This window comes from Diabrotica undecimpunctata, chromosome 3 (genome assembly GCF_040954645.1).
Source record: "Diabrotica undecimpunctata isolate CICGRU chromosome 3, icDiaUnde3, whole genome shotgun sequence".
In the NCBI taxonomy this organism is placed as follows: Eukaryota; Metazoa; Arthropoda; class Insecta; order Coleoptera; family Chrysomelidae; genus Diabrotica; species Diabrotica undecimpunctata.
The window spans coordinates 32385465-32411866 of record NC_092805.1 but is presented as its reverse complement, the minus strand read 5'-3'; the positions used below and the strand labels follow the sequence as shown (position 1 = coordinate 32411866).

The window sequence follows — 26402 nt, the reverse complement described above, 5'->3', positions numbered from 1 at the left end:
CTATATTTTTACCAATAAAAATTAAAATTATTATATTTTCTACTTTATTGCTAAAAACGTGTGGTTAAAATGTAGTTAAAGCCTAAAAAAACATACCTACAATAAATAAAACAATGAATAAAGAGACAAAAGCGAAATTTAAAAAAATTTAATCTCCAACTTTGAGTTGAATCAATGAATAGAGACGCATATGCATCTACATAATATATTCTTTGGTTCAAGAGTTGATTACGTTACTGCTCACCCTCGTAGTACAACGACTAACACAGTAGCTGCTGCCATCTGTTTGATTTTGTCAAAGTAAATGGTTGCCCTGTTGCCCATTAAGTAGTTTCCTACACAATCGACAGAGCAGCAAGTGAAACCAACCTTTAAACCTTTCAAATTAACCTTGAATGATAGACCTGCGTTTGCATTTCTTCCGAACTAAACAATATGTAGTAAGCGGGATACAACGTTCGTTTTCATAAGTCAAATAAAAGTTAAAATTAATTTTATAAAACCATGTGATTTAAGTCGCCGGCTTTAATATAATAGTTTTATTAAAAGTTTGTTTTGTGTCGTTTTATTTATTTTTTTTTCTTGAAGGACACACTGCTCAATTTGACAGCTGTCAATTGAGGCTGACATTTCGTTAAGTGACGTGAGACGTGATTGTTTATTAATTATTTTTAATATCTTTTGTGATAAAAATGGTGTTTTTATCTGATTTAAGTTTGTGATTGTACATCATATTTCCAAAAACAAAGTAAGTGGACACAATTTTAATCATTAGTTTTACCATATTGCATCTGACACAGTTTTTGTAAGGACGTTTGCATTCCAGACATCCACAACTTTTTCTGTTCAACTTGTCATTTCAGAAGTAAATTGCTTTTCAATGTCAAAGACATACAAAAATATAAGATTGATTAATTTCGGTAATGGGAAAACTATTCCTGAATAACGGAGTAGTTATTAGTTATCAATGTGCTCATGATCACAAGGGCAGGCTTTGGAGACGCCCAAATTTCTAGAGTCTAGACGATGTCAAAGTGGGGCTATGAATAAAAGTGAAACTAAAGCTGTGTTAGTGGTTTCTTTTACTAAATTGACTACCTATACCTTCCTATAGTCGATATGGGAGTAAACCATTCACATATCTTCTCAATTACAAATTGGGATCTTAAAAATTACATAAATATTACATTACTTAATTAAAAACCTATAAGAGTATCTCTCATACCATTTATAAAAAGGAAATTTAACTAGTTCATAAGGAATTGGTTTGTATCATCAAAATTTTTAAGAAGAAAGTTTCTCAAAGATTCATATTTCTAATGGCCCCATTTTTTAGATGTTATTGTGTAATTGAATACTTGTAGGATAAACAAAACATTGATTTTTTTTATGTGAAAGTGATTTCTTTCAATGAATATTGTATTTAGGTTGCCTATAAAAAAACTATATACACAAATACTTAAAAAGCTAGTACATAGATAAAATTTCATGAGTCTGATAAGTAATATAATAGATATTTGAAGATTTATTGTTAGCAATATAATTCCTATGTTCTTGAGATATATTACGATATTAGTAGTAAAGTAATGGTTCTATAATCAGGTTAAATAAATATAATTACTAACTTTAATAAATAATAATACAAGTGTTCATAATCAATAGGAAATAAGCATATTAGTAAAATAGATATAAATTCTTTTGAATATTCTGAAATTTTGTAATAAATTTAAATAATTTTAAACATTGATTGCTTTAAGATTATTACTATTACGGATTTTGTTTATATGACTTGTATGCTTTTGTATTGCTTTTTAAATATTTTTTGGAAATACAGTATAAGTTATAAAATAAATTCGTAACTTTTGATTGTCTTTATTTTACAATTTATTGCTCATTTCGAAATGATATTTAAACAACTGAAACAAATAGCTTTAGAATCCTTTGTTGGTTAACTTATTTATCTGATTTAGCCTTTTCCATTCAAAGATAGATTGCAAATTGCACAGATTGTGTTTATATTTTCGCTATTCCCTTAATTGTTGCACCCAACAGAGTGCAAATCATTATACTATTTTTAGATCCTTTAATTTTTGTTATTTTTGTTTTCTTTTTTGTTTCTGTTCAAAAACTTTCCTTCTTATACAAAATTATCTTATGTAATTCTGGGGACAAAAGCCATTTTTTTGTATTTTGTAATAGATAATGTTTTGTATAATAAGTGTCACAAAAATAATTCAAATTTGTTTTATTTCTTAATTGTTTTCTATTAAATAACAACAATTAGTATAATATAATTATTTTGATTTTAGTTAACAATTACTAGTTACATTAAGGAAAGAGCAATGTAATATATTGAAGGTTCTTGACATGTACCTATAGCACTACATAAATTATGCTTTTTTTAAGTATGTAAAGAAATTTTTAAAAGCTGGGCTGTCATGTAAAAAGTAACTAAATATCTCAACATATATTCTTGTTTATAAAGACATATTTACTTAGCTACTTGCTACACAGAATATAAAACACAACGATATTAGTATTTGATGTTGCCTTCATCCATTTGAAAATACATACCTTTTTCTTCCTGAAACAAATTTCTGTACTTAATTTGTTTTATAGAAGTCTGTATATTACACAGAGTTTACAACTTAAAAGTGTCCACCCTGATATTTGGCAATATTCATTAGATTTTGTGAAAATGCTCCTGTTTATTCCAAAGGGGGCATCTTTTAACAATACATTTACTTATTTATCTATTTTCAACGGGCTGCTGCCCAATAAGATTAACAATGTATACAATAAAACAAAAAAATATAAGTATAAATATCACAATAATAAAAGTATAAATATCACAAACTTAATCACTTAATTTAGTTTTACACATATCAAAATGATGATTACGTATTCCACAGCCACTCAAATAAACACAGGCCTGAGACCAGAAATTAATTCAGCTTTCGGTGCAAAAAAATCTAGATCTGGGTGAATATTTTGTCCATCTTAGTGCTCGAGATAAAAAATTATTATATGCATAGATGGTTCTGTGAAGAGAAACATAAAAAGTTTGGTTTAATTGTGTTCTACAGAGATGTACATACAATTAATTGTAGGTCATACAATGGGAGAATACCAAAAATAAAATATATCATACACTAGATGGAATCTGACTAAAGAACAATATAGTAATTTAATCGCTTTAATATTCTGAAATCTCTAGTGAATCTTTTTAAAAAGCCAAGCATTTGTAAAGACTTGGAAATGATTGACATATAATGCAATTCAAATAAAAGTTTAGAGTCTAAATTAATTCCCAGATCATGAATTTCAGTAACCCAGCCAAAAAGAATATTCTGTATATTATAATTATATTCTATTGGGTCTCTTGATCATCCAAAAGAAACAGCATAATACTTGGATGCGTACAGTGTCATGGCATACAACACACACCACTCACTCAACTGATCGAGATCATGTTGAATCTTCTGTATTATTGATAATTGTGTAGAACTTTAGATCATTCACAAGAAGAAGAGGTGAACTGTGCTGGAAGCTGTGGTGTATATCATTAATAAATATATTAAATAACAGGAGTCCCAAATGAAAACCATGGGATACTCCTGAATGAACCTTAATTGCACTGGAAACAAAGTCCCTGATACGCAACATCTGAACTAGGTCAAGTATGTTCTCAGCCATCTAAGAAGTGGCCCATCAACACCCATTTTTTTAAGTTTAACTATTAAAATATTATGGTTGACTCGATCAAACCCCTTTGAGAAATCAATGTATTGTGCATGGACCCTACAGCCCCTCTCCATGGCTTTCCTCAGGAAGTCTACAAACACTAGTATATTACATTCAGTTGATCTGCTATTCCAAAATACAAATTGTTGGTCTACTAGCTGTTTTTCAAATGAAGCTTTAAGATAATCACATACAAAACATTCAAATATCTTTGGTATAACTGTAATTATTCACCAATGAATTATCTCCTGCTTTAAAAATAGGTGTTAAAAAAATATTTTTCCAGCATTCTGGAAATTCACCTGTAGTTAAGGATAGATTATAAATGTGAAAAAGAGAGGAGAGAGGAATATAGATTAAGCTTTAATTTGAAATAGGGAATATACCATGTGTGGCAACATCATTACACAGGTATTTCACTGGAGAATTCACTTAGCTATATGTGCTTTCTGTGGTTTTTTTCTGGTTTGACTCGTCATCATGATCATCAAACATTGGTGATCTTATTGGCTATAATAGATCTAAAGTTCTAAATAGATCAGAGATACCAGTCTCAAAGCTGGTATTTCAGAGCCATGACATTTCCATTGTAACTTAACCTGCTACATTCATACATTTTGCTCCTTCTTCCAAACAATTAATTACGAACTCATTAATAAAAGCCACTTAATATGTTTATTAATTATTATTTATCAATTTAATTATGTAAGAAATATATTAATGTATAATTTAATGTTTGTTTTACAACAATTTTTTAGTAATCTGAAGATATTTCTTTATTTGGTCATTAAATTGTTTTTATAAAAGTGTTGTATATGATAAATAATTTTGCAAATGTTTCTCTTTTGGCAAATGTAATGTTTAAAGGTCATGTGACTGTAATGACTATTGAAGGTTGTTTTTGCATGAAAGCAATTTGATTAATATGGATAGATAAATAAATGGTTTCAACTGATTCAATATTGTGGTTTGTGTTCATTTGTTGTAAAAAATTTTTGTAGGAATGGAAATTATAGTTCAAAATATTCAAATAGAATTTTTCTTTGGCAAACAAAGGCATTACAAGACTTAATAGACAGAAAAGAATTAGTAAGACAAGAACTGAAAATATATTTGATCAATAATGAAATAAAAAAACACAGAACAAAATGGAAACAACATATGAACAGAATGGCTGAAAATCAACAAACTAAACAAATAGAAGAAAAGGAACAAATTTGGATAACAGAACAGGCAAAACAGGCAACAAATGCCTGGAATGAAGAAGATTTTTTGATATTGTCTTGAATGTGTTTTGTTTCCTCATTTTAATTTTTCAGGCTAATAATTTGGTATTATCTAGTTGATTTTCTCATTATATGAACTGATATATATTCTAGCTCGAACTAGTTGGTGGTCACATCTTATATTGAGGTGATTTGGGGTTGTCACATCTTGGATTCTTTTTGTGTGTTGTTTCAATATAATAAATTTTATTTTTCATAATTTTGTCACTGTTAAACCACATCTATTTTAGTTGTATTTTTTTGCATATCGATGGCCTAGAATGAAAAAGTCATAAGTCGATATTTTTCGATATTGAGATTTTTATACCGATGTATTGTGTGTAACAGGCCTCACACATTACAATTGAGAGAGAGAGAGAAAAATAATCTCCTGCTGCCACCTGGCGAAAAATGAAAATGTTGTCAGTCTTGAATTGTATATTCACCAGTGAAGTTGTCGTATCTCGAGTGAAACGTGCCGATAAATAATATTTTGATTTGTGCAAAGAACTCAATTTATTTGGAAAATGGGTAAGTTTATTACATTTTTGTACTCTTTATTTCCTATTTGCTATTGTTTTTCCTTAATTATTTGGCTTAATATTTAGTGTTTATTGCGTTTAAAAAAGGAATAAAATGATTAAAATTTCAATGAAAACGTTGTAAGTCGAGAGAATGCTTATTATACTTCAGTGAAAATGTCATATGTCTTGACTTACGACTTTTTCACTGGAGTTTTTAGATCGTGCCTTATTTGTTTACTCCCAAGTCCCAGTTGCTTAGGTCAGACTTACGCGGTTTTCATTCTAAAATGGACACATATGGCAACAGAATTTTTCTTTAGAATCAATGGTGATATTTTTAGACATTATCATACTCACATCTCACCAGCACAAAGACGCTTGCTTTATTTATTTGAATTTATTTTGTTACAGATCGTATACTATCACAAACCAATCAATCTCGAGGAGCTAGAATGGTAAAATCCGTTCTGCAACCAAAGTCTCATTGCAAGAATATCGAGACAGAATCCCCTGTGGATCAAAAGCTACATACAGAACCGATCCAATGTAGTGTAAATATCAAGCAAGATATTATCAATGCAGACGAAAACCTACACGAAACTACCTCAAATCTACCAGTTTCACCTCTAGAGCTAAGTGTATCTAATGATACGAGTATAATATTTACAATGAATAGTTTTCCTGTAGTTGAAAGTTCTCTAAATTTCTTAGTCCAAGAAGATGGTTCTTTGCAATTGGAAATGAATACCCCTGGACTTGTTGGTGACAAAAGTTGTACTTCAGATTCAAGTAAACCAATTTTGGAAAACATCAATACAGATTTAAATGAAAGAACCAACACTGATGCAAATCTTGCAACTATACATCATGATCCGACCAATGCTAGTAGTTCGATTGTAATTTCTGCAGAAAATGATGACGTGAATGATGCTTCCAATTCAAGTGAACAAATCTTGGAAAACATTGGTACAGATGAGCCTATCAATTCTGATAGTTCCATGGAAATTTCTTCAGAAAATATAAGAAAACGAGCACGAAAAGGTAAACCGAGAAAGGGAGAGTGGATCCAAAAGTCAAACAAAGATAAGAGAATGAGAGGACAAAATTACTTGGGAAGAGAAGGAAATTCGTTTACTATTGGGCCAGAAGCAAGAAAATTAAAAGTACATTGTGGTTGCAAAAAAGGTAAACTTGGAAAGAAACTCAAATGTGCTTTGTTTGATGAATCCAAAAGACAAAAAATATTTGCTCAGTTTTGGGATATGAATTGGGATGAAAAAAAAATGTTTGTTGCTCAATTTGTCAATATTGTTAGCGTCAAGAAAAGAAAATATAAAAACAAGAAAAAATTCAGAAGACAGACTACTTATGAATACTACCTAAAACTTAGTACAGCTGAAGAAAAGTACAAAGTTTGTAAGAAACTTTTTTTAAATACATTGGCAATTGGAGAGAGATGTGTATTTGACTGGGTAGGAAAGTACAAAAACTCTTTGAATAGTACAAGGGAGTCCGAAATTGAAGAGGAAGAAGCTTCTGCTTTGGATTCTTCACAAGCCAATAAAGAAAAAAATGTGCAGGCTCAACCTAAAGCTGGCTCAAATAAAGCTGAGGATTCTAGAAAGTGTATTAATAATTTTTTGGATGCTCTTCCCAAAGTAGAGTCGCATTATTGTCGAAAATCAACAAAAAAGTTATATTTGGAACCAATGTGGTCTTCAAAGGCAGTTCTTTATCGTGAATATATAACATACTGCAATGCAATGAATCAAAAACCGGCTTCATCTTTCACTTTTGATGATGTTTTTGAGAGCAAAAATTTATCATTGTTTAGTCCTCGAAAAGATCAATGTGATCTTTGCACCGCTTACAAATTAGGAAATGAAAGTGAAGAAAATTATATGATACACCAAAATAACAAGACACTAGCAAGGAATGAAAAAAATGCAGATAAATTCTCTGACAACAGTAAAATTGTATTAACAATGGACTTACAAGCAGTACTTTTATGTTCCGTATTAAAGGCATCAGCACTCTATTACAGAACCAAGCTAAAAGTCCACAATTTTACAATATTCGATATAAAATCGTCTGAAGGATATTGTTTTTTGTGGGATGAAAGTGAAGGAGAAGTAAATGCTGACGAATTCTGTTCTATAATATTTCATTTAATCTGTACAAAACTTGATTTGTCACCACCCGTGAACGAAATAATAATTTTTAGTGACGGTTGTAATTACCAGAATAGGAATTCAATTTTGGCAAATACATTCTTGCTTGCGTCTGTCAAAACAGGAATAAAAATTACTCAAAAAATTTTAGAGAAGGGCCATACACAAATGGAATGTGATGCTATGCATGCCACTATTGAGAGAAAATTGCAGAACCGAGAAATTTATTCTCCAAGTAATTACATAGAAATATGTAGAAGTGCCAGAATTAAACCGAAACCATATAATGTTGAATGGCTTGAGTATACTTTTTTCAAGAAATTTAGTAGTTTAAACTATGTCTCGTCTCTGAGACCGGGTAACAAAGCAGGCGATCCTGTATTGACAGACATAAAATGTATTCAATATTGCCCAAATGGGGAGCTAAAGGTAAAGACAAGTTATGAAGATGAGTATTCTAATATTCCACGCAGAATTAAAATGCCTCTTGTAGAAGACTTGGAACGAATCACACCTTTATATCAAAAGAAACCGAAGATTACAGCTATAAAATTTAGACACGTGCAAGAAATGAAACATGTCCTTCCAAAAGAGGTGCACAATTTCTATGATTCATTACCACACGAGTAAACTAAATTCTTTTCTAAAGCTATAGAACATAATCATTATATTTTATTAGTTTTATTTTGTACTGAAACTTTGTAATAATTTCTTAATAAATGTATTTAATGTGATGTTGAGGCTGGCTTCTTTAATTTTGATATCTGAAAATATCGTAAGTCAGGTAATTTCTAGAATTTTGTTATCTGAAAAAGTCGTAAGTCCAAAAAAATTTGGTTTTCTCCATAATGCCTACTCATTAAGATTTTTTTAATATCAATTTCATTGTATTAGTCTAAAAACTAATATGGTACCAAAAAGTTTTTCATTAAAACCATTATTGGTCAAAATAACCAGTTTTTTGTTCCTCCTGTATAATTTGTAAAAACCTACTTACGACTTTTTCATTCTAGGCCATCGATATTGTTTATTTTGTGCCAGCTGGTCCATTAACATTTCTTCTTTGCTTGTTCTATAGTAGAAGCCACAGTTAGAATGCAGTGCAGGTCATCATCATCATCATATTTGGCTCGACAATCCTCTGTTAATCTTGGCCTGCTCTAAGATTCGTCGCCATTCTGTTCGATTTCTAGCAACATGTTGCCTTCTGATTTTTAATATCCGTAAGTCGGTTTCAACTCTATCTAACCACCTAATTCGCGGTCGGCCTTTGCTTCTTCTTCCTACAGGTGTTCCTGTGGTTAGCTTTTTAGCAATCGTATTTTCTGGCATTCGTATTATGTGTCCAGCCCATCTAAGTCGCTGTGTTTTAATGAACGTTATGACATCTGGCTCATCAAAGAGCTGATACAATTCAAAATTATATCTTCTGCGCCACTGCCCTTGGTCGTTTATAGCTCCAAATATTTTGCAGCGTATTTTACGCTCAAATATTCCCAAAAGTCTTTCATCTTTCTGCGTTAGAGTCCATGTTTCTGCTCCATATGTGAGAACCGGCCTCAGCAATGTTTTGTATATAACAATTTTAGTTCTTCTTTGAATGTTTCTTGAGTGGAAATGCTTTTGGAGTCCATAGTATGCCCTATTTGTAAGATTTATTCGTCTTTTGATTTCTTCGCTTGTTTTATTGGTAGCAGTCAAGTTGTGTGAAGTTGTCAACACGTCCAAAGGTATGACTTCCAAAGACTGTTTCTCGTTCCTCATTTGCTATCGGATCCTTTGTAACCAAGATGTACTTGGTTTTGTCTTCGTTGATGACTAGACCGCCCTGTTTCGCTGCTGTTTCCAATTCTAGGAGATATTGCTTAACATCTCCAATTCTAGGAGATATTGCTACGCCCTATTATGTCAATGTCATCAGCATATGCTAAGACTTGTATCAATCTATTGTAAATAGAACCGCCGTCCCTAATTCGTGTATCTCGGACTGCCTTTTCTAAGGCAATATTAAATAGGAGGCAAGCCAGAGCATCCCCTTGTCTGAGTCCTTCCTTTATCTCAAAGGATCTAGAATTCTCTCCCTGTATTCTAACAGTGGCTTCTAAGTTAGACATTGTCATTCTCGTTAGTCGGATAAGTTTCTCTGGTATACCAAACTCATGCATTGATTGGTATAGCACTGTTCTCTTGACACTGTCGTATGCGGCCTTGAAGTCGACGAATAGGTGATGGGTTTCAATATTGAATTCTAATGTTTTCTTGAGAATCGGTCTTATTGAATGAATCTGGTCAATTGTTGATTTTTCTGGAGTGAATCCAGCTTGATATTTACCAACTATGCCCACTGTGTAAACTCGCAGCCTTTTGTAGAGAATATTTGCTAGTATTTTGTAAGCAGTTGTTAACAGGGTTATACCTCTATAGTTGTCACACTGGAGCTGGTCACCTTTTTTATGTAACGGGCATATCACGCCTTGAGACCATTCACAAGGCATGGTCTCATTATGCCAAACAAGAAGTAAAAGCTTATGCAGTGTCTGTAGTAGGCCATTGCCACCATTCTTTTAGAGCTCACTGCAAATTTGATCAATTCCTGGTGATTTATTATTTTTAAGCTTTTTAATGGCTTGGGCAACGTTTTCGATGGTAGGTGGTCTTTCGTTTGGGTTGAAAGGATTCCAATCATTTCGATTTGCTAGGGTGTTATCTGCTTCTTCGATATGATGGCCATTAAATTTTGCATCGAAAACAATGCATTTTGCATTACAAACGTTTGTATTTTGAGAAAGATTTCCGAAGTGGAAATTGAAACGTCAATAAACATACTTTAACTGTTAATTGTGGCTTATTCCCACTTAAATAGTAATTACTTTATCATGCCACAAGAAAATAGCTTCAGAACAATATTAAAAATGCTATTAAATTCTACAACTATTCATCTCTATTGATATTTTACTATGTCAGAGGTGGCACTGGTAACAATGATGCGATTGCGCTCAGCTGGTGCAAACCTTGATGTATTAATGGGACAATCGAGAACTCGTTTTTGGCGGGGAGAGCTGGATGCACTACCCCTGCTACACGGCTGCTAATTCAATTAAACCAAAGTTTGTCTTTGACAAACCCTACAAAATCGACACAAGACAGTATAGGCAGACAAACGTGGCAAATGCGTATTGCATATACACCGATGGCTCACAAATGGAAGAAGGCTCAGGATGCGGGATATGCTCCAGATCACTGAATCTAAGAATAAAGTGGGGTATGGGCAAAAATGGCAGCCTAGTTTAGACAGAACTGGCTGGTATATCCATAGCCGCAAAAGAGATAACCCAAAAAGGTATAGCCGGGAAAACTATAATAATCTGCACAGATAGCAGACAAGCGATACTAACCTTGAATAGACCACGTGTCACATCAGGGTTAGTAATGGAGTGTCACGAGTCACTAACTCAAGCTTCGGATGGTAATAACATCATCCTGAGGTGGGTTAAAGGACACAATAGGAATAAAGGCAACCGCATTGCTGACCAATTGGCTAGGAAGGCGGCAGGCCTAAGACTCTTAGGACCTGGGGATCTTTTTGGTTGGTCAACTACAACAATCGCGGAAATTTTCAAATGTCACTCCCATACGAAAACCGTAAAAAGATGAGATGGATGTAGACTTGCCAGGTTAACACTAAGTAACCCTGAAAAATCAGCATTAAAGAAGGTCATGACTAAGGAAAACCTACGCTTGTTTTTTTAACTGGTCTTGTCAACTAAGCAAACACCTCCACACACTGCGGCTAGTAGACATACCTCTATGTAGGAAGTGTGAACGAGAAGACGAAACTATAGAGCATGTCCTATGTGAATGCCCAGAGTTATCGTTAATACGAGAGTACGTGTTCGGCGAGTCCTGGTCACACCTGCCAACTTAAGGGAGATGTTCCCTGGTGGATTGTCCACCTTCCTAGAAATGGCAGGGTGAACAATGAGCTAAGGACGACAGCTCCCTGGGAGGATGTACAGTGGGTGAATTGTGGCCTAAGTGCTGTTGAACTCCCCCTCCCCACTCTACAGATACAGATGATATTTTACTTCATTAGATCGGCACATAGAAAAGTCGAACGTAGTCATTAGATAATAGGAGTTAAAGAAGAATACTTGAACGGCCTTGGCTTATTTTTTGGAAATTCCACAAATTGCAACATTATCTGTACACTTAATCTTTAAACATTTTTGATTTTGTCAGTCTTCAATACATTTCTCGTAAGAAATAAACAACATATTTTATTTTAGTTCCTCTAAAACCAACCTTAAAAAAAATAATTAAAGCTGAAATTAAAATTTTAAAATGGTGCGTTAATTTTGGTGCCCTGTGTAGTATGTCTATGTATTTAAGTATTATAACTCAGATTGATTTTTTTGTGCAATTTTATTTTCTTCTGACTATAACCTAGAATTTTTGTATTGAATCCCATTTTACTATGTCTAAATCTAAAGATTTTAACAAAGATTATAATTATCCTACTCTGTCTGAAAATAGATATCAAGCATACTTAACATATTCACTGCATAATGCAAAAAAATATTTTTGTCAGTAGTTGCCAATTTTTTATACTGACAATTTAATATGGATGAGAATTCATATATTTAAAAACCAGACAGAAGTTTTGTCTACTTCAGAATTAATCGAAATTTTCCATTGTTGAATTTAAAATTCGCGGTGTTGAATTTTATTGGGCTGAAAATAATTGTCGTCTTTTGTCGATTTTATTAGAAAACTGTATACTTTATCCTAGTCCATCTATCCTAGTCTTATTTATTAATTTATTTGACGGAAAACTCCATTACATCATAATATTGTGACGGGTAGCACTTTCAGACAGCAGACTTAGTAAATCTCAGGTTTAATTATAATAAAAATATATTTGAAACGAATAAATAACAAAATTAAATTATATTCGAGATGATATGTACAGAATTTAAATGCCAATCATACGGCGCCGGTATCGATGCAGGGCTTAATGACCCCACTGTTTAATACCTGCGAAAAAGAAAATATAATTAATGTCATAAAATTGAAATTGCGTTGTGTTAATACACACTCGGGGAAGAAAAAGAAGGACGGATTAGAGGTGGATGGATCGATCAACAGTCGGTCCGGCAAGGAGTGGGAAGTGAGTAATCAACACTTAGCCACGGAATAGGTCTTTCTCGTGTCAACATTCTAAGACCGGTAAGGAACTGCCCCTAGATCAACACTAAGACCAATACTGATAGAACTCGAAAGTAGTGCAATATTGGTACATTTTTACCATAATTTGTATTGTAAAAGATAGTGTAGAATGTATTGGTATTTTTAAGTTGACTGGACGGTACACATGGATTAACGGCAGATAAAAGATCAGAACAGCTAAATTGACCACGAATTAATTTAAATATAAAACATGCAGCATACATTAATCAGCATTCTAAAGTAGACAACTTCAACACTTAAAATTTCCTGGTAATCGTGTGCCTGTCTAGGTATATTAAATCGATATGAGCAGAAACGGAGAAATCTGTGTACTAAATGTTTTCAATCAACTTTTTATGTACCTCGTAATTAGGAGACCACACAACTGAAGAACTAAGGGAGATCTTACCAATACCCAATATAATACTTTAACTGATGGGCATGATAGCCCCTTAAGAGTGATAGATCCCAACATCTTAGCGGCTTTCACTAGTATTGTATTAGTATTACCAATGATTTGGAGACGACTATCAAAAATTATGCCTAAATCTCTAATACTACAGACTTCAGATAACTCTCTACCACCAATGTAGTATAAGTAGTCAATTGGTTTCTTAATTTTATGAAATATTGTTTTATGGCGCTTCTGAGTATTTAGCTGTAAATTATTTTCTGAACACCATAATTATATAGCATTCAAATCATTCTGGATCAAATCAATATCTAACATTGTATTTACTCTGCTAGAGTTTGAGATCATCTGCAAAAATTAACGCATCCTTGTATTGTAATTTATTTGTTTTTATTAATAAACAAACAAAACAACAAGGGGGCTCACCCGTGTGGCATATCAGAAGTAACATCAGAGCAATAGTTTCTACTTTTTGAATACGTTCACTTAAAAGGTCCCTGAAACACTTGATCATCAATGGTAAAACACCTAAAGTATCTAGTTTATTTAATAATATAACGTGGTTCACCCTATCAAATGCCTTAGAGAAATCAGTATAGATAGCATCTACCTGACATCGATCCTCAAAGGCCTCAACAATTTTGCTTTGATATATCGGAAGTAGATTCGTATGAGTCGGCTTCCCGTTCTGAAACCCATGCTGCTCATTTACAAGTATTTCCCTATATTACCAAGTTAAATGAGAACTCACCAAACTATCAAAAACCTTAGCAATAGAAGATTGCAACAAACTCCTATAGTTCGTTATATTCTTTGTCTCCTCCGACTTGAAAATAGGCATAAGAAAACTTTTTTTCCACAAATAGTAAAGACACCTTGTGAAAATGATACATTAAGACGCCTTGATAATAAGTAAGCACACTGCTTAAATGAAATATAGGGTATCTTATCAGGACCTAAAGTACATTAATCTGAAAGAGAGGATAGTTTATCAACTTTCTTGGTTCAAGGTCCAGGAAGAACCAAAGTTCTGGATCTGAACCTCGCTTTCCACATATTTTTCCTTGCAGGATGGCTTGTAGGAGGGCATATCTGTATTCATTTCGCACAATGTGTAAGTATTGTAACTTTCGAGATTTAATGGTTGTCAGTACTTCCCGGTTTTATCGCATAACAAAAACAAGCGTTATTTATTATGAATAAAATTGGAAAATTCTTGCCTTCATACAATGTTTTGACATAATTACCATTCAAGATAGATTTTTGCAGGCGGTGTACCAACTTTCGAATGTCCTTTCAGTAAAGCTCTTCTTTTAAGTGTCTTGGGTAGTCTTCAAGCACTTTTTATTTTAATAAGAAATAATAGGAAAACTTCAACAAGGATTTAGAAAAAAAAGATGTATAATAGACGCCATTCGCAAAAATGGTTGACTATTTAGATTTTCTGCTACATACTCTGTAGCTTTAATCTACATCAAACAGTTTCATTGTATGCAGGTATCTACTAGTAAAGAAGTCTGTTAATATCCTCAGCTGATTCCTTCTTGGTTTTCGCAGTATTTCAACCCTATTACTGTCGTATTAATATGTCCAAAACAAGATAATTTTCCAGTACTTAAGTTCGAAAGTCTTTTTTATGTTAATTTCTCTTGCACAATGCAAGATTGCATAAATTCTACCTGGACTATAGAGTGGAATTCTAGTGGAATAGAATATTTTACCATTTCCACCACTATTGTATATTCCTATAACGGATTCTTCGAAGGCTTTGGACCCGTCTGTGTACCAGGTATAACCCTGCAGTTTGGGTTTTGTGTTTCCTGCCTTATGGGCAGATGCCCACTTAAAAAGGTACTTTAGGCCTGTATCTGTGTATCATATGGTTAGAAGTCATCATCCATACAGTATCCCTGATTTCGTTTATTATTTTATTGTGTTCTGATCTAACCACATTGCTCAGGTGTTTTCTCGCAGTCTATATCCCATTTTTGCCTCCCCTTATACTTCTTCTTTCTTATATCTAGCCTTTAAAGCCCGTTTCTTCTTCAGTATTATCCCCCTAAATTGTTTAAATTATCGCGCCATCTTTTTCTTGGTCTGCCAATCCTTCTTCGTTCATTTGGTGAATTATCTCGTGCTATTCGTACTATCCTATCCTCTGCCATTCTACTAATGTGTTCGTTCCACTATTGTTTCCGTTTTGTCACCCATCCATTTATGTCTTTTATATTGCATGCTCTTCTAATGTTTTCGCTTCTCTCCCCTATTCAACAGACTTTTCCTTGATATTCGTCGAAGTATTTTCATCTCTGTTGTTTCTAGTAGTCGTCTCGTTTTTAGATGTGTCAGGTTTTGTCTCCGCCGTGTATGTTAATATAGGTCTAATTGCTGCTTTATGGATTCTTGTTTTTGTGTCTTGTCTTAGGTGTTTGTTCTTCCAGATTGTGTCATTAAGAGATCCCGCCGCTTTACTTGATTTTAAGCTTTGTTGTCGTACTGCTTCTTCAATATCTCTTTAACTAGTTATATTTTCCCATCAATTTCGATTTTACATCGTAGTGGGTATTTAGATGTCATATTATCATATTGTATTTCTTGGCTTTTGTATTGAAGATGTGTGTTAATCTTTGGAGCTCGTCTTCTATCTCGGCGATTAATACGGCGTCGCGTCGTCTGCATAACATAATATTTGGATTTCTTTCTTCCCCATTCTGTAGCTATGACCTTTACGTACTGCTTGTATTATTTCGTCCATTATTATATTAAAGAGAAGTGGGCTTCTCATCGCATTGTGTTATTTTTCCATTTACCTTTGCCTGTATTCTATTATGGAAGTAGATGTTTTCGATTGTTTGTACACCGATGTGCAGAATAGAGGTCCAGCTGGACCTCCATAGATGCTGTTGGTATGCCCCTCAGAACCCCTGTAATTCCAAGCATGCAAGTGTTTTCACGTTGCTTAGTTTGAGGATGACAGACAGGATAGCAATCCATCCATAACCAAATTCCACAACAGGGAAGATAGGACTCCCCCTGAGCACAGCCTCTAGTTACCTATGCTGACACTGTATTCCCCACTAGCGTTGTGTGTATAACACGGCCATTCAGCATGCAGGCTATCCACCTACAGCTTTTTTCGTCTATTTAGTGAACTTCATTACTCGTCTAAAAACAGAATACAGTTTTGTTTACTTGACTCAACTGTTAACTCGACTCTGCCGTTCAACTCGACATATAAAGTGAATGCGTTCAAACTAGTCAAGTACTCAATTATTCGGTTATTCGACTTGACTTGTGTGAACCGGAATTCAGGAAGAAAAGAAATGTAGCTATTACTCATCAAGACTAGGAAAAACTTTCGAAATTTTGCCGTCAACGCAGGGACCAAACAGAGAAAGTATTCAGAGAGAAAGAGATGGTTGAACGTCGGGACTCGATTATATAATGTTTAAACGTAGTTTACAGGACTAGTTTATTTCTCCTTCTCCTAAGTTAATTTCCTGTATTTTGTTGCGCATTAAGTGAGCGTACCGATTAAAGTATTTTCAAAGTCACTCCTAGTTTTGACAAACTATAGATGCGAGTCTTGCACTGGATCATACATAAAAGCTTACTGTAAGATCTTGTTTTATGAATAGTCCTCATGTTTATTTGTTTGTTTAATAAAACAGTTTTTTGGGCAAAATTCCCAAAAATTGATAAAGTCTGTATTATTAACGTTTTGATTTCGAAGTCGTAAACATCTTGTAATACTAACAGTCTATTTATTTGTTGGTTTGTTTCAAAAGTAATTTTTCTTTAAATAATGTCCCAACAATCAGTAAATTGAGGATAGTATAGTAAAAGTTATTGATTGCCGATAAGGGTGTCACAGCGTTGAGGGCTGTGACCTGCTTAAAAAACATGTTTCGTGTCAGAAGTAAAAGTGACTACGTTAATAAATTAGATGGTATAATTAGGAAAAAGGATTTTCGTTAAAGGAAAAGCTACGTTTTTACTTATATTTCTTTCTTTTCATTACATAGAAGGGTTTTTTATGGATTAAAATTGTATATCCAACAAATCGTCCCGGTTTTTACTACTTTTTAGACTGTTTTAGTGGGAACAAAGAAAAAGGTTAGTAATGAAGTAGAATCTCAAGCAAAAAATAAGATTTTATTGAAACTAAGTAAATATATTTGAAACGAAAAAGACGATATTCATAAAACTTTGCAGACAAGTAGAATGAGGAATAACGCATCTAATGCTATATTTTCTGTTACTACTCTACTTCTGGTATCTTTGGAAATACTCTCAATTTCTTCTTCTTCTTCTAGTGCCAACTTCACTAATGCACTTCACTTGCAAATTCGTCTCTATCTTCTGCTTTTCTTAAAAGCGTCTGTGTGTTTAACACGGTCCAGTCGCGAATGTTCATAATCACCTGCAACTACTCGTAGTTCTTATTTCTATGTATGTACCCCAAATAGACTGCCTTTTTTCTTTTAACGGTGATCAAAAGTTCTGTCTCCCTCTCCCTCTCTCTGTCTCTGTCTCTTCCAATTGTGTGCAGCACCATTTGGTTCGTAATATGATCGCTCCATGGTATTTTCAAAATTCTTCTAAAAAGCCACATTTCAAAAGTTTCCAGCTTTCTCATTAAGTCGACATTAACAGTCCAAACTTCGGCACCGTAAAGACGAGTGGATATAACATTGTACCATACGATATCGGATGTGCAGATTGAGACTTTGGTTACTTAGAAATTTCCTAATCTTCAAAAAGGCTGCTCTTGATTGCTCTATTCTTGATCGAATTTCTGATTTCGGATTGAGATCTTCAGTAATCCAGACTCCTAAGTATTTCATTTTGTCCACTTGTATCTTCATTTTTTATCTGGATTCTTGTTACGGCTTTATCCCTCGCACTGTTCCTCAGAATCACAAATTGTGTTTAGTAACGTCTGTAGGTCTTTTTCACTTTCAGCGATAATGACTCTATCGTCGGCATAACGAATGTTATTTATATTTTCACCATTTATCTTAATCCCTTCTGTACAGTTTTCATCAATGGAGTACAGTACGGTTGCGTTAATCCGAACGGAATCGGGGGAACGGGTTGTTTGGATGATCTTATCGTTCGGATTACCTATGACTTTTTTATTGGAGAAGAAAAACTGCAAAACACAATGAAAATGACTGAAAATGCTTTATGTATATTAGTAAAATATTATATTATACAAATATGTATACAATATATTTAATAAATACATATTATCTATATAAATTTCAATGAGGAGCAGTAAAAAAATATGTAAATTTTTTTCTGGACGCCAGTCTCGACGTGCTCATCAAACGATCTGTCTCTTATACGACACAGCATCATGATTTCCTCGCTGCTGTCGAGGTTGTCTTTTGCCCAACTGATGGCCGTGTTCAGGGCTTTAACAGCTTCAGCAGCAAAAGTTTTTGAAGCAGGTGGTTCATCATCGATATTCTCCTCTTCCGTTTCTTCATTTCGAATGGCCGTTAATTTCTTCATCCGTGAGCATTTCTTTGTCACAGCCACCTGTTGCCCATTCTCGAACCTCAGATTCAGTTATTATTGTCGTGTTGTGTTGAGCCAGCTGAGCGACAGCTGTGGGCTTAAAATTATGTCTTTTTCGTTGGATGAAGAGTCATCAACAGCCACTAAGTTTGGGCTCAAGTTTTTCCAAGAAAGTTGAATCAAACGTTGTGAAATGGATGACCAACAATTTGCCAAATTGAAAACGACGTCCTTGAGATTAACTTTCTTCAAAGCTACTACCAGATCCGTTTCACTTTGCTCGTCAACAAGAATGTTGGAGAGAAAAGCTTTTCGATAGCGCAGTTTTGTGTTCTGGATGACATTATGGTCTATTGGTTGAATCATAGCTGTCGTGTTGGGTGGTAAGAACATGGCAAAAATTTTACCATCTTCACAACGAAGTTCATTAGCGGATGGATGACCAGAGCAGTTGTCCAGCAGCAACATTGCTTCCTGAGGAGGTTTACACGTGCGAGATGACGACAAACATCAGGGATTAATTCAGTTTTGAACCAATCCCAGAACAAATCGCTTGTCACCCATGCACTTTTTTGCCCTCGATACCATACGGGAAGATCAACAGATTTGAATGCACGAGGCTTGTTAGCCGACCCCGCAACAAGCAAATAAAGTTTGTGAGTCCCTGAAGCATTTGCACAAGGCGTAAAGGTGATTCTTTCTTTCATAATTTTTCGACCAGGAGCGCTCTTTTCTTGAGATGGCACCAATATGTGGTCTGGTAACATGCGCCAAAATTACCCACTTTCATCTGCATTGTAAATTCGCTCAGGTGTCAAATTGTTTTTAATCACAAGTTCTTCAAGTGCAGTTCGGAAGGATTCGATGCCGTCAGCATTTTCAGTAATTTTGAGATGTCTAACTCCATGACGTCGTTTTAAGTTGTCCAAGAAACCCTTACATGCGCTAAAAGCTTGGTGATTTGGTGACATTTCACGATGGAAATGACGGGCTTTTTCACACAACATTTCACCACTCACCGGAACATGCTTTCTCCGCTGTTGTAGGAACCTCATGAAAAACGCACTTTCTTACCTTTGGATATTCGGGGGTTTGATGGTTTTCCTCTTCCCTGGACCGCTTTCCGTTTCGCTGACGAACTTTTCGATATTTTCTTTGTTTTTCTTAATGTCCGTAATGGTAGATTTGCCAATACCGAACTGTTTTTAAATGAAACAGTAGCTAGTTCCCTGCTGTATCAACTTGAGAATTTTGGTCTTTTGTTCGAAATCACTAACATTCAGGAACAGAACTAAATAATATGTAAGTGGACAAGAAAAGTAAAAAACGGTGTTCGTCATGTTGATTCATGTCAATTCAATCGTATTCGTGAGGGAGGCAGGCGGAGTCGCGCGAGCCCGTTCAGACTAACGCGTCGTTAAGACGACCTTGGGTTCGGATTAACGCGACCGTACTGTATATATTAAATAGTAATGGTGAAAGTACACAGCCTCTTAAGTACACTCTCAACTTATTTCATTTAAATGGGACACTTTGTATATTTTTGCAAATTTTAACAGAACTTGTTATTTCTAATTTATACATACCAGGTTTGGAATATTTGGTGAAAAATTGTTAAAATGAGAAATAAATCACTTTTATTTGTTAAAACGAGAAATAAATGAGTTAGAGAATAGATAAATTTATTTACTCTGACTAACGAGCATAGTAATTAAAAAAATCACTTCAAATGTTCAAAATACTCGCAGTTCACATCCTGACAATGTGTAAGGCTATTAATTTATTTACTAGTCTAATTAGAATAAAAACGCAAACTCGTGTATTGTTGCGCTGTATTAAAGCAATGTAGTAAGAAATAAACGAGTACTATCTAGTAGGTAACTGTCAGCAAACCAGTTCACAGAAATATATTGGTATAGATTAAAAATGGTCCATTTGAGTGAAAAAGATCGTATTGAAATATGAATGATGATAGCTTATGGTGATCGTGTTAGACTTGGGAAGAAGTGTATACTATTTTTAATAATTTACATCCTGAAAGAAATACCTTATAAGATTGCTACAAAATTTCAACGTTTTATTGTAACTGGGATGGTCGAAATTTTGCCAAAAACTGGAAGACCCCAAACCGCAACAAACGAAGTTATTAGATAAAACATTGCAATGGATTTACAGGAATAACCTCAAAATCCGACAACAAATTTGGCGCTAATCCATGGAAGTCGACGGTCTGTAAGAAAATATTGAAAAATTAAAGAATGAAGATGCAATAATTGTCAACAATTGTCAAACGATGATTTTAACCGACGGATATTTGTAATAACAACAAACATTTTGCAGTTAAGGTAGTGTTTTCCGTTGAGGCAACTTTTTGTTTAAATATAACAGTTAACCGCCATAACTCTATGTATTGAAGAAACCAGAATCCTCATTGGATTTAAGTAGCACATAGCCAGCATCCCAAAAAGTTGATTGGATGGGAATTGTCCAAAATGGTCTTATATACCCATCTTTCAAAGACGGAAACGTGACTGGTGACTGAAAAGTGTTTAGATTTAATAAATAACAAAATAAATGCCAGTTACCACTAAAGCATTGGTTTCAACAAGACGGTGCGCCTCCCCCTATTATCGACTTGCTTAAATCTTTAAGATTTACTCATGTACATTTTATGTAGTATTTCATTCGAAGTTTGTCGGGGTGGTCATATTATTTTTTATAAATCATTCTACAAAACTGAGACAACATTTTCCAGTCGTCAGAGACGAAAATGTGACATCATCATCATCATGCAACCTCTTCTGTCCAATGCTGGACATAGGTCTCTCCCATTTTTCGCCACTCTTCACGGTTCTGTGCTTCTTGTTGCCATTTCTTGGATATTCGTCCAATGTCGTCCATCCAGCGGGTTGGTGGTCGTCCTCTGCTGCGTTTGTCTTCTCTTGGGCGCCAGTCAATTAGTTTTCTGGTCCGTCTTGTGTCTTTCAGTCTCGCTATGTGACCTGCCCAATTCCATTGCAGCTTGGCTATACGTTCGACGACATCACTGATACATGTTCTTTTCCTTAAGTCTTGATTCCTTATTTTGTCTTTTTTGTCACGCCGAGAATTGATCTTTCCATTCGCCTTTGTGCCACTCGCATTTTAGTGCTGTTGTTTTTGTGAGCGTGAGAGTTTCTGCTTCGTATGTCATAATAGGAAGAACGCATTGGTCAAATGTCTTCCGTTTCATAGCTATCGGGATGTTGCTCTTAAAGATGTCTCTTAGTGAACCATACGCCGCCCAAGCAAGTGTTATTCGTCGTTGAAATTCGCAGGTCTGGTTGTCCTTGCCTATTCTGATTTCATGACCAAGATATATGTACTTTTCTGTCAATTCTACCACTTCATTTTGGATGATTAGGTGTTCGCTGGGAACTAAATTTGTCATAAATTTGATCTTACTGATGTTCATTTTTAGACCTATTGTTGAAGATACGTTTTCTAATTCTTGTACCATTTGTTGTGCTTCACCCAGATCTTCGGTAATAAGTACTATGTCGTCGGCAAAACGCAGATGATTGAGCATTTCTCCATCTATTTTTATTCGTCTCTTTTCCCACTTTAGCATGTTAAAGGCGCATTCGAGGACCGTTATAAATAATTTAGGTGAGAGAGTGTCGCCCTGTCTCACACCTCGCTTGATATGAATTGCTCTGGTAGTATCATGTAGTTTTACACGGATTGTGGCGTTTTGGTATAATGTTTGTACTAGCTTTGTGAGCCGGTAATCTATTCTACTATTGTTCAGAGCAGTTATAATGCTGTATAATTCCACACTGTCGAAGGCTTTGTGAAAGTCTATGAAGATAAGTACCAGTGGTCTGTTATATTCTAGCGACTTTTCTATTAAGGTTTTTACTGTTTGCAGATGATCGTTTGTTCCGAAAATGTGACTGAACCTCTAAAAATCATAGGAACAAGCTGAATTTTGCCGAGAATATTAATTTTGGGACCCCAAAAAGATGCAAAAAAGTTTGCCACCACTTTTACTTCCGGACTTCTCTCTGGAACCCCCCTCGTAGGGGGTAAAAACGCAAAAAAAAAATCGATTTCCCAAGAATTTGTACGCCGTAGAAAAATATGTTTTAAGTAAAAAAATTAAAAAATGTTTATAAGCACTGTTTGTGTAGAATGAACCATTCCCTCACAAACAATTGTTCATCATCAAATATTTATATTAAGGTAAAAATTCGATATCTTTTGATTTAATTGTCCTATCGACAAATATCAAGATGCGTTTTAAAGGTAAAGAGTTGCAGCTTTCGTATGCAATTTTTGTATTTTGTCGCAAATCATTAGATTTTATAAAGTTGTTAAATAAGTAAAAGTCGCGCGATTTTTTGCCAAAAAACGCTGGATTTAAACTTTCACAAAACAAACGATTTAAAACGTTTTAAAACTTTTTTTTGACTTACACTAGCATGTTTTTCAAAAGAACCAAACTTCTGCTCTAAACTACACTCAAAACTAACTGTCTTCTTGGAGGTATTTCCCGTGACGTGAGATCGTTTGTAATGTAAAACATCTTAATGTTAAACATAATACCTCAAATGCCTCGTATTTGTTGCCACAACTCAAAATTGAAATTTCATGTCATAGGTTTTAAAGATTGATCTCTAAAAATGTAAATTTTAATACGACTTGTCAATGAAAGTGATAAATTTTATTGATCTCACGAGAATCGTAAGATGGCAAAAATCGAGCCAGGTTTTTTATTGAACACCTTTATAAAATCAAGTTTATTTTCGGTGAAATACAAAAATTGCATACGAAAGCTGAACTCTATACCTTTAAAACATATCTTAATTTTTGTCGATAGGACACTTGAATCAAAAGATATCGAATTTTTACCATCGAGCTGATACAAATTTTATTAAACATTGATTTCGTGCGCTTAACTGACATTCAAAATCGACAGTCGCTTCAAGCGTCGTTTGTGAGAGAACGGTTCATTTTATACAAAAAGTACTTATAAACATTTTTTCTACCGCGTACGGATTCTTGGTAAATTGATTTTTTTGTGTTTTTACCCCTCTGCGAGCGGGTTTTAGGGGGTTTCCCGGAGGTAAAAGTGGTAAACTTTTTTGAGGTCAAAAAATTAATATTCTCGGCAAAATTTAGCTTGTTCGTATGATTTTTAGAGGTCAATTCTCTGACGACTACACTAAGAACGTATCGATATTTATCATTTTTCTGCTTTGAATAGTCCTGTGTAAAGACCGTTCTAATATTCTGACATAAAAGCTGTTTTAAAACTACTTCCATAGCTGCTTCAGAGCGTATCCCCGTAATTATAGCAAACATTTCGTCCAATCGGTGAAACGATCGGAAGCTCGGCATTCATTCGGTGTTGCTTCTTCTAAATGTTAGTTACTGCTAAAGGTCGCGGCATATTATCGTGCACGTATAGTTTCCGGAACGTAGCGCTTCCACTCCAGCAATCGGACTGCGCGTTCACATTTTCATACATAGAACCTTTCAGTTTGGTTCGGTGAAGATATGATATCGCTTTTCTCGACAAAAATTATGTGCAATTGCTCTTCTACTTAACGATGAAGAATGAAAAACTGTGTTAAAAAGAAGGTTTGAAGTACATCCAATGCTAAGAGAAAGGAAGAAGGAAGGTGAATACTGGACTTTATACAGAGAATTAATGGATGACGATGAAAAATATTATGGATATTTTAGAATGAATAGGATTCAGTTTAAATATGTTTTTAATTTAATTACACCTTCAGTTAAAAAACAAAATACTACATTTAACGAAGCCGTACATATCAAACCAAAAAGTATTTTTAAAAAGAAGAGGTATCACTTCCGTACAAAAGTCCTAATTGTTTATCATTTCCGTGATTAATTGTCACAAAGCAATAAAAACATATGCATAAATGACAAAATAGCCTCGAAAATTATTTTTTTTAAATACTCTGTATCAAAATCAAACAAATACCTAAATAAACAACGAGGGGAAAACGACGGACGTCTAATTCACATTATCCTTACGAACCGGTTACGACTCGTTACGTAGACGTCGGCATCAGTAAAATATTGTTTTCGAATATACTGAACGGAAACGTTAAGTGTCTGAAACGCTACGTTCCGGACAGTGTGAGTTGTTCATATTTAAAACCATTTAAATTATATTTTTCGGAAACTAAACGCTATGTGCTGGAAACGCAACGTGCATGATAATATGCCACCACCTTAAGCATTAGTGTTCTCAATGTTTATTTAGACAGACTTGCACCCACCACTGTTTAGTTCTTTTAAAATATACTCCACGAAACTTCACGAAAATATAGAGTTTGTTCGACGTCCATCTTGATCAAGAGCGTCAAACACAATAGGATATCAGACTGCCACAGTCTGCAGAAATTCTCTAAGAGAAGCCAAAGAAAATTTTTCTGTTTTTCGATAAATTATCTACATTGTTTTTATTTACCTACTTAACAAAAACAAATATTCCAAATATCATTAATAGATGTATCCTAAAACTTTGTTCGTTCGTTATATTTATGGAATTTTATTCGTAAATATATTTAAATTAATAAGAAAATCACAATTATTGATTTAAAAGTACATTAAATACGGATATTAAACCAACATTTTTATTTAGATTGATTCGATATCGAACAATGCATTTTTTCCCAGTCATAAAAATGTTATTCCAAATATGTAGTAATAAAAAATACTGTGATACAATTGTGATTGGTTTAAAGCAGTGGTTTCCAAACTTATTTGGCCTACCGCCCACTTTCCAGGAAAAATATTACTTAGTATCGCCTGGAAATTTTTAATTACTTAAATAGAAAAATACATGTATTAATGTTTCTACTCTTTTCGTAAAATATAGTAAAGAAGGGTGTCAATTAGAAACATTGAACTGAGTAGAAAGGTAGTTAATACAAAAAAAAGTTAAAACATTCGAAGCCATCTTAATGAGAATATTAACTTGGTTTCTGCAACCAATTCAGTAATCATCGGCTCTATTTTCGTCAGCATTAATCTTAAATTACCGCGATTGACTATTTGCAATTGGTTTTGGCAAATTGTTAGCGCATATTTCAGGATAAGCCGTAGGAATCTCCTTTTGCAGCCACAATTGTTGGTAAAAGCTTTTGAATTTTAATTTCATTTTATTATTTGTAGTTACTTCCATCAGTTCTTCGTGTAACACCGGAGATTCTTCCATATTGGAATTTGAACAATAATCTAAAATCTAATCAGATATGTTGATTTTCAAAATATCAAATCGTTGATTAAAATCTGTATGGAGAGTATCCAATGCTGACATTAAGAAAAGATGCATTCGTCGTTTTTTCTGTTCCTGATAAATTTGGGAACTGGCTGAATTCCTCTAGTCCAAAGTTTCGTTTGTTTAGAAGAAGTTTTTTTACAAATACAGAAATAACAGCTTAAGATCAAGAATGTTTTCATTAAATTTTTGAAACAAATGAATCAAGTGGATTGTCAAGTGGGCGTCATTTTTGGA

At 34.1% G+C, this 26402-nt stretch overlaps 1 protein-coding gene across 2 annotated transcripts in view; it reads left to right on the top strand.

Moving 5' to 3' along the window:
* Positions 1-383: 383 nt before the first annotated feature.
* The window catches only part of LOC140436648 (phosphatidylinositol-3,5-bisphosphate 3-phosphatase MTMR3), a 131810-nt gene continuing 105791 nt past the window's right edge, over positions 384-26402 (top strand). Inside the window, exon 1 of one of the 2 annotated variants that reach the window (XM_072525646.1) lies at positions 384-748. The gene's annotated coding sequence lies outside the window, so the exon portion shown is untranslated. The remainder of the gene's footprint in view (positions 749-26402) is intronic. The other variant, XM_072525648.1, reaches the window with a different exon arrangement.